Here is a 12,451-nt window from a genome sequence, read left to right as displayed (position 1 = left end):
GCTGGACTCGAAAATGCTCTCAATTAATATCAATTTTCCAACTCAATTAATTTTGCCTAAAATCAAGAAGAAAAAACCCCAAAAGATTGCCAGTGGTTTATGCCTAAGAAATCCCTGAGATGCAGATACATATGTATGTATCTGTGGGATGTTTTCATGTACTTCCGGCTGCTGCCCATTCATCAGTCGTAGTCGTCGTCGTCGTCGTCGTCTGTGGAGCATCTTTTGTCTATAGGAGACAGACATCTCATGAAATTGCCTCGAATTAAGAGCAAAGTGCGTGTGCGTTTGGCTTCAGCCTCAGCCGCAGCCACTGCCACTGCCTCTGTCTTTTTTTCTTTCTTTTTCCATAAATTGCGCTTTGTTTATTGTGGCACAGTGGCTGCCCCAACCCCAACCCTGGACCCTCTCCACTCTCCTCTTTCTGTGTGGCCTCCTGCTGCCTCCGCCGCCTGCCGCCTCATTCATGAGTGACCCGGCAGCTCTTGTGAATGATGTCATTAATTAATGTGAATGAGTTCAGTGTATGATGTCAATTAGCTGCGGAAAAGGCAGGCACTACAAGGCAGAAGGCTTTAGGGGGGCTTTAGGAAAAGTGCATTGTGGATACAGATGCAGATACAGATACACTTTCTCGAGGGAGGCTTAAACAATTGAAGGAAGCTTATAAATTTGTTCGTGATTATCATAAGCAGCTGCCACTTTTGCTTGGGCAAAAGAACTTTCCCAAAAAAGCCAGGGGAAAAGTTTTGCCGGAAAAGTGCTCAAGACTCCGTCCAGGAACTTTCGGAAAACGAAAGAAAAATCATTAAAAAGATACCAAACGTAAGCCAAAGGAAGGTGGCCCAAAAACAAAAAATAATAATAATAATAATACTAAGTAAAATGCAATAAAATGGAGCAGCACACCAACTGGTGAAATTTCCCCAGCGCATGATTTATTGTTGGGGAGAAACAAAAGGAAAAGGCAGTAAGCATTATGCAGATCAAACTCAATGGAAAATGGACAAAACTTTTCTTTACTTACAGAAAACAGAGACAGCGACAGAGCTTCGAGCTCGAGGCTTTGTCTTTCTTTAGGGGGTGGGCAGGGGTTGGTTTTTCCCTTTGAAACTCACCTGCAAAAAAAGAGAATAAAAGATAAGACATTTTATAGGACATATTTTAAAGACTTAAAATTAGTTTTAGAGCATAGATCTAAGCCAAAATAATGGCAAAAGTTAGCCAGGAATAAAGCTTATTTTAAGGTAAAATATTTCTAGATTTTTTGTGGATTTTTGTTGTTTGAAAGGAGATAAACCCAGAGAAAATGTAGAGAGCTTTCCTCCAGTACTAATAGAATTTGAAGATTGTATCTTTTAACGCTTTTAAAGCATAAATAAAGTAAAAACTGTGTTAGAAGTGCTCATAAGTGAAAGGATTAAAGAATGGAATGATAAAAATGGACGGAAACCCAAGAAAATGTAGAGAAATTTTAACATTTCGTAAAGTACTAAAGGAATTTGAAGGTTGTATCTCTGTAAGGGCATAAATAAAGTAAAAACTGTGTTAAAAGTGCCCATAAGTGAATGGTTTAAGGGATATAATGATGGAAAATGGAAGGAAACCCAAGAAAATTTACAGAATTTAAAGATTTTCTCCACAACTAAAGGTATTTGAAGATTGTATCTCTTTAAGGGCCATAGAATCTGTATTGAAATTACCCATAAGTGAAAGGATTAAGGGATGAAATGGTGGAAGGTACAATAAAAGTAGAGAAAATGTAGAGAAATTTGAAGATTTCCCCCACCGATGGAATTTAATGAACTTATCTCTGAAACATTCTTTAAGACATATATGAAGTAAAAACTGTGTTGAAATTGCCCATAAGTAAAAGGATTAAGCAATGGAATGGTAAACAGTGAAGTAACCCAAAGAAAATCTTCACAAAATATAATTCTGCCGCCACAAGTGCTTTTTTATTTAGATTTTGTCAGACTTTTGCTTCAATTTTCGACGTTTACATGTGACTGGCATTCTGGCAATCACTTGAATTGCGCTCTGGCGCCACCAAAAGCCACTAAAACTTTACGGCACATAAAAACTCGACATTTAGGATCTTTACTCAACTACAAAAATTGAGTAATTGAAAGCACCAGATACATTTACGACTGCGATTAACGCGTATCTATAAGATACAAAACCATTTCAATAGATGAAGCCATAAAAGATGCAGAAACTAGAATTTCAATGATTATTTGGTCTTCAACTTAAACTCTTTTTTTTTGGTAGATATTTTGCCAGAGAAATAGAGATTTCCTGAGAGAAAGGAGGGGAGTTGCTGGCACACAGAAATTACATGGCCTGGTCAATGGTTTTTACTCTTTTTTTCGTGGCTTTGGCCAATTGTTTCCAACAATTTGTTTAGGCAAAGAAAAACGAAGAAAAGCAGGCGAAAGGCGATCGTTTTAGTCTTAGTTTTTGTCGGTCTCTGCCTCTCTTTCTCTGTGTTTAGTTCGAATCAATTTTTGTGGTCAAGAGCCTCCTTTCACCAAACAAAAACAAGAGCAGGGCCGGGTCCAAAAGGGGGTATGGAGGAGAGGCCTTGCACTGGGTTCAAAGCTCATGAACTTGGGTACTCCTCTAGTTTTTGGACCTCAAACTCTTCTACTTTTGGGTCTTCAACTCCTTTACTTTTTGGGCCTCAAACTCCTTTTCTTTTTGAGCCTCGAATCAAAGTATCTTTCAGCTATAATTCCCTTTTTTGGGAGTGCTTTTGGTTAGGCTCCTATTTTGGGCTGGAAAACCGTTTGCTGTTTGTCTTCCCATTTGAATGAGGAATTTATTAGGGTCCCTTGTCGCACTCTTTTTCTCCCTGGCTTCTCACACTCTTCCTTCACTTCTTTCTCACTCATTTCCCCCTTTTCGCCTGCCTGTTCCTGGTTCTCCTGTGCTTTTCCTTTTGTTTTCTTTGCTGACTTTTTGGGGTTTCCCCCTGAAATCACTGGTGCATTCATACAGATACAAAAAGTATCTTTTGCTGCGACACTGAGGCATTACCTTTGCACAGCCAACAGAGAGAAGTATCTACAGAGTTTGCTTGGCCTTCTACGCGGCATGTCTTTTTCGCTAATGATGTGCAAATAAGAGGGACAAGAAGGTGGCAAATAAAAGAAGGAGATACCCAGCACAAGAGCGAGCAGAGAGGGAGGGAGATAGACTACAGTGGAAAATAGCGATAAGAGAAGCGTAAGATTAAACCGAAACGCTAAGCAAATTCCCAGCCATCGCTAGGCAGCGGCAGACGGCGGGATTTGTTCAGTTGCTGCCTCTGGGCCTGCAGCTGCCGCCGCTGCTGCTGCCACTGCTGGTTGCATTCCTCAATTAGCTTGCAGATACAGCTACACCTACACAAACACACACACACACACGCCCATAGATAAACTGCCTACACGCAGAGAAAAAGGCGCTGAGAATTGAATAGGTATATTTGGTTTTTGATAATTATGACATTAATTTTTCAAGGGGAGTGGAAATATTTTATCTCAAAATATTTCATATTTAAAAGAAAAATATTTCATATGAAAAAAATATATTTCATATTAAATTAAATATATTTTGTATATAAAATACATATATTTCAAATTTAAAGTGATACATTTTTTTAATTAAATATTTAAAGTATTATATATTTTCTTAAAGTGTTTTACATTTGGAAAATAAATTAATTTAAATGAAAAAATATTTACAAATTAAAATATTTGTAAAATATAGAAATAAAAACAGTACAAACCAGAAAAAAAATAATAAAGAAATAAAAACAGTATAAAAGAGAAATAAAAATAAATATAAAAAAAAAAACAGAAAGAAAAATAAATAAAAAAAAATATAAAAAAAACAGTATAAAAAATAAATAAAAATAATTAAAAAATAAATAAAAAATCAAAGAAAAAATTGAAAATATATAAAAATAACAAAAATATATATTCAGCATAAATATAAATAAAAAATCAAGAAATAAAAATTAAAAATAAAAACAATAATTTTTTTATATTTAAGTCAAAGGGAGTTCTATTTTATTTCTTTATAAAAAAAATGAAATATTTGCTTTAAATATGCTTGTGCTTTTACTTTTTATGTTGATTTTTTCTCTCAGTGTAACGCATACCTATGTATATACTAAAACGCCTGGGACAAAACCCGCTCTGAAACAAAAAACTAAAGCGATATTTACTTATAAGCAGCTCAGAAAGTCCCTCGTCTGAGAAGAGAATCCTTTCTGTCACGCTCTCTCCCCCTCCCTCTCCCCCTCTATCTCTTTCTCTCTCTGTGTCTCTCTTTTGTATATTTACACATGCTATTTGATGGGCTACCTGTTTCTCCAGGCTGCCTCATGGGGTGGCCTCTGATTGGGGGTGTCTCGCATGATGAAGTTATGGTGGGGGGTTGGTGGGGTGGGGGTGGGGGGTTCTGTAACCCAGACAGAGTCTCGGATTACATGCAGGCAGCCCTTTTTTGCTTTCTGATGGATTCCCCAGTCTCCCCTCCCTCTCTCTCTGCTGCTGTCTGATATTTCCCTTATTTGCTTAAAGCAAAAGACAAAAGACGGACAGAAACTGGTTGCCACTGAGTGAAGAATCGTGTGAGACAGAGCCACAGAAAGAGAGAGGGCGGTCTCTCCAATGGAAGAGGATTGACAGTTGGCACGGAAGTGGTTTTGATTTAATGCCGCCGGGCCGCGTCGCTCGCTTTGGCGCTGAAATGACGCAAGATGCGCTACAACAGATGCTACCTGCCACTCGCCCCTCCACCTCCACTCAGAACAGGTGTCGACGGACAGGTGTGGGAGAAGCAGAGGAGACAAGAAAACACACAAAAACGAAGCGCTCAAACGAAAACGAAAGGGAAACAGCAAAAAGTGAAGGATGAAACAAGAGACAAAAGTTGATTAGGATATGCCTTAATAAGCGGCACTTGTGCTGTGGTGGTGGTGGCGGCGGGGGAGGAGGGGACCGAATCGGAAGGAACAAATTTACTTCTTAAACTCTTGCTCTCTCTCTCTCTCTCTCTCTCTCTGTCTTGGACCTGCACCTTTTTTCAATAGGAGTTAATGAATTAATGGGAGTCGGAAGGAAAGGCGAAAGGGTTTCTTCACTCAGAGAATTAAATTATTTGTTTAAATTAAATATTAAATTTTTAAATTCATAAATAGGGAAATTAAATATAATAATTGTCTCTGATTTAAATTTATTCTTTTTATCTAAGCCATAATTATGTATTTGTTTAATTTTGTGTGTTTTAAGTAATTTATTTTTAATTTGTGTGTTTTAATATTTGTTATTTTCTAATTTATTTCTTAATTTTTTTGTATATGTTATTCATATTTTTAAAATTATTTTAAGTGTTTATTTTTGAATACGAAGTATTTTCTTTTTTTCCTTTTTTTTTTAATCACTTAAAGTGTTTTCTTTCACTAATAAGTATTTTATTTTTTACCGGTTTTTTTTTAAATTAAATGTTGTTCATAGTTAAAGTTCATATATTTTTTGTTTAAAATGCTATGTTTTTTATTATTATTATATATATTGATTATATTTTTTGTATTATATATTACACTATTTTTTTATATGAAATTTAATTAAATCAAATAAAAACACTTTTCTGTTATAATTTCCACTCTAGAAAAAATATAAATTTTTACAAATTTTAAAATCTTAGTTTAAAAATATTTAAATTGATATTAGGGGCTTTTTTCAATCTTTAACTTTTTAAGTCATTTTTTAGACATTTTTCTTAAAGAATTTTTGCATATATTATTGGCTCCCATTTTACATATTTGTCTAGCTTTAAGCTCTGATACTCCCGCTGCCTTTCTCTGCCTTTTGTTGCCCCACCTTCTTTCTCTTTCTCCCTGCTCAATCAAATCATAATCGTCTCTCTTATGCTCGGCGGTTTATCTAATTTGTAATTGCTGCCCGAAAACGAAAATGAAATTCGAAAACAGCTGAAGACTTAAACCACAGGAATACAATCAAAGTAAACGAGGAGAGAGGGGGAGAGAGACAGGGCTTAAGAGAGAGAGAGAGAGAGCAGAAGAGGGGGATAACAAGGGGGGGGACTGAAGACTGAAGACTGAAGACTGAATAAATTCCACCACTGGGGGGTGCTGCTGCTGCTGCTGCTGCTATGCTTGTGGGCTTATTGGCAATCAAATTTTGTGGAACCCAGAGCTCGTGTCGGCATCGAAGGACAAGTGGCAGGAGTATGTATTCTGGTATCCTGGCATCCTGGCATCTCGCAGCTGATTAGCATAATTGACTTTGTGTTAAATTTAGCGTTTAATTAATATGGAAACAATACGCAGGGAAGGAGAAGCAGCCAACAATTGGAGCAGACGCCAGAAGCAATTCTTGGAGGCAAAATTAGGAGCCAGGGCTGTCTTGCCCCAAGGAAATTTGTTGATTTTAAGAGACACTAGAAGCCGACTCCTCCACCTTCTCTTTGGCTATCTTTGGCTTGATTGCAGCAAACATTCACACACATGTGTGTGCGTGTGTGCGTGTGTGCATGCCCCAAATCCAACCTCCACTCGCACTCTCCCTGTAGCCACTTGAACAAAAGCCTGGGCCATAATTGACTTTACCAAGCGCCAGAAGCCCGACCCCACAACCACTTAACACCTCCCCAAAAAGAACCAACCGAAAAACAAGCAAACCAAAAAAAAAATGCAGAAGGAAGCGCCAGAAAGGGCAGAAAGAAGCGAAGGAAGGGGCTGGAACGAAGGGCAGAAAAGGGCAGAAGGAAAACTGTGGCACTAAGGAAGCGGCGTTCTAGAAAACTTTCAGCAGAAGCCCAACCAAACCCCGACCCCCTCTCGGCCCAGCAAAGCACTTAACATGTTCATCAATTGCGCTCCTCGTTGGCTTGCTAGCCGACATAGACAAAGTGTCGTCTCTCTGAGGGTAGAAGGAGCAGCAGCAGCCGAAGAATGGCAGAGGAATTCCGCTGGTGCTTTTGCAAGGGGAGGGGAGGAGAGGACAGCAGGCTTAGAACTGGTATTCCATGAGGCAGCAAAATCTGGGGAAAGCCAAAACAATGCAAGCGATCTGGAGCCCCACAGGCTGCCGGGCCACGAGATTGTTTTGAGGGCGACAAACAGCAGAAAACACCACAGAACACACATGGATGGAGAGTGCTAACGAGGAAAGACAACTCGAGGATGATAGCAGTAGGGAATACCCTTTAAAGTGGAGGGGAAAACTATGTTCTAGGAATGTTTAATGAGCATCTATGTGACGAGTCATGCACACGACATGTATAGTGTCTCCTTTTCTCATTTGGAGCTCTGTTTTCATACTATGCTCGCAGATTGTGCCTCTCGAGTCTCGAGCATCAATGGGCTGACTCATGCACACGCCATGTATGTTGTTTTTTTCAATACTTGCAGATCTACAGCCTGTATCTTCGATCTCTTCCCTCTTTTCGTCAGCAAGCTTCTCTTAACAGTAAAAATACTCCAAAATTTCGTTAGAGTATCTAAATATTTCCCAAGAAAACTGGAACACGGTGCCGCCACGACACTCAAAGCTTGAGGGAGTTTGTCGAACGCCCACATGCCTCATGCCACAGAAACTGTAATTTGTTGGATGCCAAAGCCAAAGCCAAAGCCAAAAACTCTCAAGGTCTCTCCAGATGTTTCAAGATGTAATTTGAGCAGAAAAAGAGAGCGGGAGCGGGAGAGTGGAAGAGGGGGAGAGAGGAGTGGGCGATCCAAGATTAAAGCCCAACTTTGGTCAAACGTCTAGACGACACAGAAATCACAAGAATCGTCAGCTAATGAATGTCATTCTGGGCCTAGAACTAGTTAAACCAGTTTGTGCCCTTTGGGCCATCTTAAAGATACTTCCCCGTCCCCCCCTCAGTCATGATTGATATGCCTTTTGGGGGGGCCCGGGCTCGATGGTTTCTTCACTCAGCAAAGATGTCAAACGTTTTTGTATTTCTTTTAAAAGTTTATGCAAATTACTCAACGCTGATGATAGACGGTGGTGGAACGATGGAACGATGCAAAAAGTATCTAAATAATTGCCCATAATGAGTAGAGAAAATGGAAAGTATCTGTCGAACGGTTGAATGACCAAAAGCGAAAAAGGAGGAGAAGATTGAAATGGAGTGGGCAGAGTGGAGAGTGGAGGCTGGAGGCTGGAGTATCTGCGGTGCAAATAAAACACATTTTTCCCATTGAAAGTATCTGTATCTGCAGTTGCGCAAATTTGCATTGGCTTCAACAGGTGCCGTGCCGTGCCGCGAAATCTATTTATTTAGTTGCATCAAACTTCAACTTGAAGTTGTTTCAATTTTCCAAAGGCATGGAACTACTTTGGGGGCAAAACTGTTTGCATTTCACGCCGCCGATGCCGCCACAGAGGCAGTGGCAGAGGCACACTTCGCCTCACCTCATTGCACTTCACATTAACCGAAAATGCAAATGCAGGCCGACACAGGGACAGACACAGCGACAAAGTGATGCAACATCAGCAGGCGGCAGCAGGCGGCAAGCAGGGACACAGCGACAGCTACAATGGAGCCCCCAGAAAAGTCAACCTAAGCAGAAAAGCAAAGCCAGATGGAGAGGCAAGAGATACAGAGGCAAGAGGGAGAGATACAGGGGCAAGGGGTGGGGATAGAGAGGCAAGAGGCAGAGCTATAGAGGCAGGGATAGAGAGGCAGAAGCAGAAGCAGGAGGCAAGAGCCATAGCTACAGAGACATATGAAGAGGCACAGATAAAGTCCAGAGTCAAAGCCAGCGACAGTTGTAGATCCCAGAGCCCAGAGCCGAGAGGCTAGTGGAAAAAAATCACTGCCAAAAGGCACACTCGATCTTCGATGGCTCTCTGATGGGCACTGCCATCTCCTACTCCATCTCCTCCCGTCTCTAAAGCTTAAGGCAAACAAAGACCCAGGCAGCCCCGCGGCATCAGTTACTTTGTAATAATCCCCCCCTCCCCTCCCCCAGCTAACAGTTGGGAGAGCGAGACTACAAATATCTCCATATGGCGGCTTCGTACCAAAAGGTAGAGAGAATGGGAATGACTTTCTGATGATGACGACGACGATGACGGCAGTCTGTCAATGCAGCAGCCAACAGCAGCAGCAGCAGCAGCTTATCAAACAACTAGAGATGGCAGCGTGAAGGAAAGGAGTTGAAAGATTGTTCTGGGATTGGTATAAGAAAGGTATAACAGGTATAAGAAGATGTTGAACTGAAACTATGGCTTTAATTCCTTAAAAATAAGAGGGGAAAATTGTAATAAATATTTTATTATTATCTCTCAAAACCTAGTGCTTATGTGCCTTGAAAAAATATTCTTTCCAAAGGTCCAAAATCTTTCTATAACTTTTAGCTAATTTTTAGAATATTTTTATATATTTTTTAAAGACCATTCTATAATATCTTTTAGATACATTTAAGTACAACTTTTGGTGTCTTTCTATAGGTATTTTTTATAGAAGAAAGGAAGTACAACCTTGTAGGGAATTTTTCTGTATTTTAAAGCTACAAAAAACCAATCGATTACCGAGTATCATGATGTTGCGGCACGTGTGCTTCTACAAAAAAAAATTGTTGACTGCGTTTTAGTGCGCTTTCCACCAAGTATTTGTGTAATATTACGGACTGATATTTCTTATATATTTTACCAGACTTAAAGCTAAAATTCCTCAAGATATAGGCTTTCATAATTTGTTACCCTCTCTGACTGACGAACAACAACTCTCTGATCAGGCCTTCAGGCCTTCTTCATGCCATGCCTCAAGAGTTTTTCCCATAACTTTTGTCATCTCCAATGTTTCAACCGCACAGCACGTCTTTTATGCTATTACTGCTGGCTGCCTCTTGCCTCTTGCCTCTTGCCGACTCTGAGTCTGTTTTCTGTGCCTTTGAGCCCGCTTATTGGCATTCGCCATTTCCCGCTGATTTTTCGTTAAAGTCCATTGTCTTTTCAGCTTTCAGATACCATTTTCAATGGTGTTTTCCCCTGCTGTGTGTTGCTGCTGCTTTTATGTGTGTTTTTCTTTTTGCTGTTGGCGCGTCAGAAACTCGTGCAACGGGGATCAATCTCTCCATTAGAGTCGTCATCGCTGGCTGCCTCAATGCCTGCCTCGTTGCCTGCCTGCCTGCCTGCCTGCCACTTGGTTATTGCATTGTAGGAAAGATGGACAGGAGACAAAGGCAATGTAATGACGTTTGCGTCATGAGCAGGCGGCATCTGAAGAGTGTGGAGTCTGGAGTGTGGAGTGTGGAGTATCTGTATCTGTATCTGTTTGTCGTGCACTTGTAGAGCTCCGTGTCTCGTATTTCGCATTTCGCATTGTGTAATCCCCAGGAATTGGGTAATATGAAATATGCAATACCATCCCCCTGCCCCCAACCATATACGGCTTTTATTTGCTACATATAGATCTACGAGATACATTTGCATCTTTTGCATAGTTTATCAATTTGTTGGGATTTCTGTGGCATTGAGAGACTTTTGATAAATTGCACGAAACGAAAGCAGCAATCAGCGAGCAGCTGTATCTGCACCTACCAAAATGTATCCACAGAGAGGTAGAGCTATGTATCTACTGAATGCATAAATATGGAGGAGACAAATTCGAACAATCAATCAGCGGAAGAAAACGACACTCGATGCAAAATGAATGCTAAATTGTTTATAAATACATTTCTGACATTTTCTTATGTCTCTCTGTCTGTGGGGGGGCCCCATAAGCAAATAAATTAAGATATTAAACGAAGGAGGAAACCCAAGAAATAGATGTAGACCATAAAAGTGAAAGATGAGAAGCTTGGGCAGAAGAAATAGGGAAATAAATGCCTCCAGAAGCTGCTCTTACACGTTACCTAACAAAGGAATGCCATTTAGGTGTCTTTTAATGGTTGCCATTCACCATTTTTGCATCGGAATGCCGTTTTTTAGGCAAAAGGTGCACCAAAAGACTCTGCTTTTTCGTTTAAATAAGAATGACACTGTTTTTTCGAAGAAAGGAACCATTAGTAGTTTGCCATTCACACTTTTTGCATACTTTTTATTAGTTTATATTTTGGAATGTAGTTTTTAAGACAAAAATTTCACCAAAAAGAGCTCTAAATACACTGCTTTTTCGTTTACATGGGAATGGCACTGTTTTGTCGAAGAATGGAACCGTTTTTCGCTTGCCATTCACACTTTTTGCATACTTTTTACTAGTTTCCATTTTGGAGTACAGTTTTTAAGACAAAAATTGCACCAAAAAGAGCTCTAAAGACACTGCTTTTTCGTTTACATGAGAATGACACTGTTTTGTCTAAGAAAGGGCCCGTTTTTCGTTTGCCATTCACACTTTTTGCAGTGAATTTATTCAAATTTTTCTGTCTTCTAAATTTCATTACCTTTTTAGGTTAGAATGGTTCTTTTTTGTTACACGAAAATGTCTAAAAAGAAAACCAAGTCTTTTATTCTTCTTTGACATGTGAATGGCAATCAATTTACCATAAAAAACCTATTAAATAGAACATAGTCATGGGATTTTTCAACAGTAAAGTGTTTCTAAATAATTTGTTACTCAAAAAAACCATCGGTGAAACATTTATGGATGGATAGAATTTCCATCGGTGAAAAAACGCCTCTAAGGGTAAAGAATCGGTAACTCAAAGAAGTATCGTTGAGCAAAGTATGGCTAAAAAGTTTTCGTGGCCAAAACCATCGGTGAAAACCCTATCGTGTAGGAGGCAATAGACTAACCGCCTAAGCACGTGCGCCTACAATAAAATTTCGAAATTTATTGCCCAAAAACAGAGGGAATAGGGATAGGGGTTGTACCCACTCCCTCTGGCTGTACCACTCCTCTGGGGTCCTGGCTGTGTATTAATGTTGCATGTTCATTTTCGGTTTGCGTGTGCAAGCAGGTCTTTCGTCTCGTGCCGCCTCTCCGCTCATGCTGGTTGTAAATTACGGTGGTTACCGGCCACCAACCCCCAACCCTTGTTGCAACCCTCGGAAGTAAGGAGTGTGTCTCTCTCTCTCTCTCTCTCTGTCTCTCTCTCTGTCTCTGTCTCTGTCCTAACGAGCCTCGCGACAGCTGATGGTCAGGCCCTTTCCTGGGGTCTGTCGTTGGTTTTATGGCCACCAAAAGGCCACTGAACCGCACCTTAAAACAAAAACAGCACAGAAAGAAACGAGCCAGCAGTCGCTCAAGTAAACTATGTGGCTTGGAGTTTGATTAAAACAGAGCGAAAGAGCAAGAGAGAGCGAAAGAGAGAGAGAGAGAGGTACTACAGTAATAAATGGCCATACATGGACACTGGGGAGCAGACAGCCAGCCTCTGCCGAGCGGTCTCAAGTCTCTGCCGGTTCTTGTTTCGTATTTTTTAATAGTTTTAGCTTGACCTCGTCACCGGTTAGCGTTTTGGCCCAAACACCGGGCCCGGTTC

Source organism: Drosophila pseudoobscura, chromosome 2 (assembly GCF_009870125.1).
Source record: "Drosophila pseudoobscura strain MV-25-SWS-2005 chromosome 2, UCI_Dpse_MV25, whole genome shotgun sequence".
In the NCBI taxonomy this organism is placed as follows: Eukaryota; Metazoa; Arthropoda; class Insecta; order Diptera; family Drosophilidae; genus Drosophila; species Drosophila pseudoobscura.
This window is presented reverse-complemented; position numbering follows the sequence as displayed.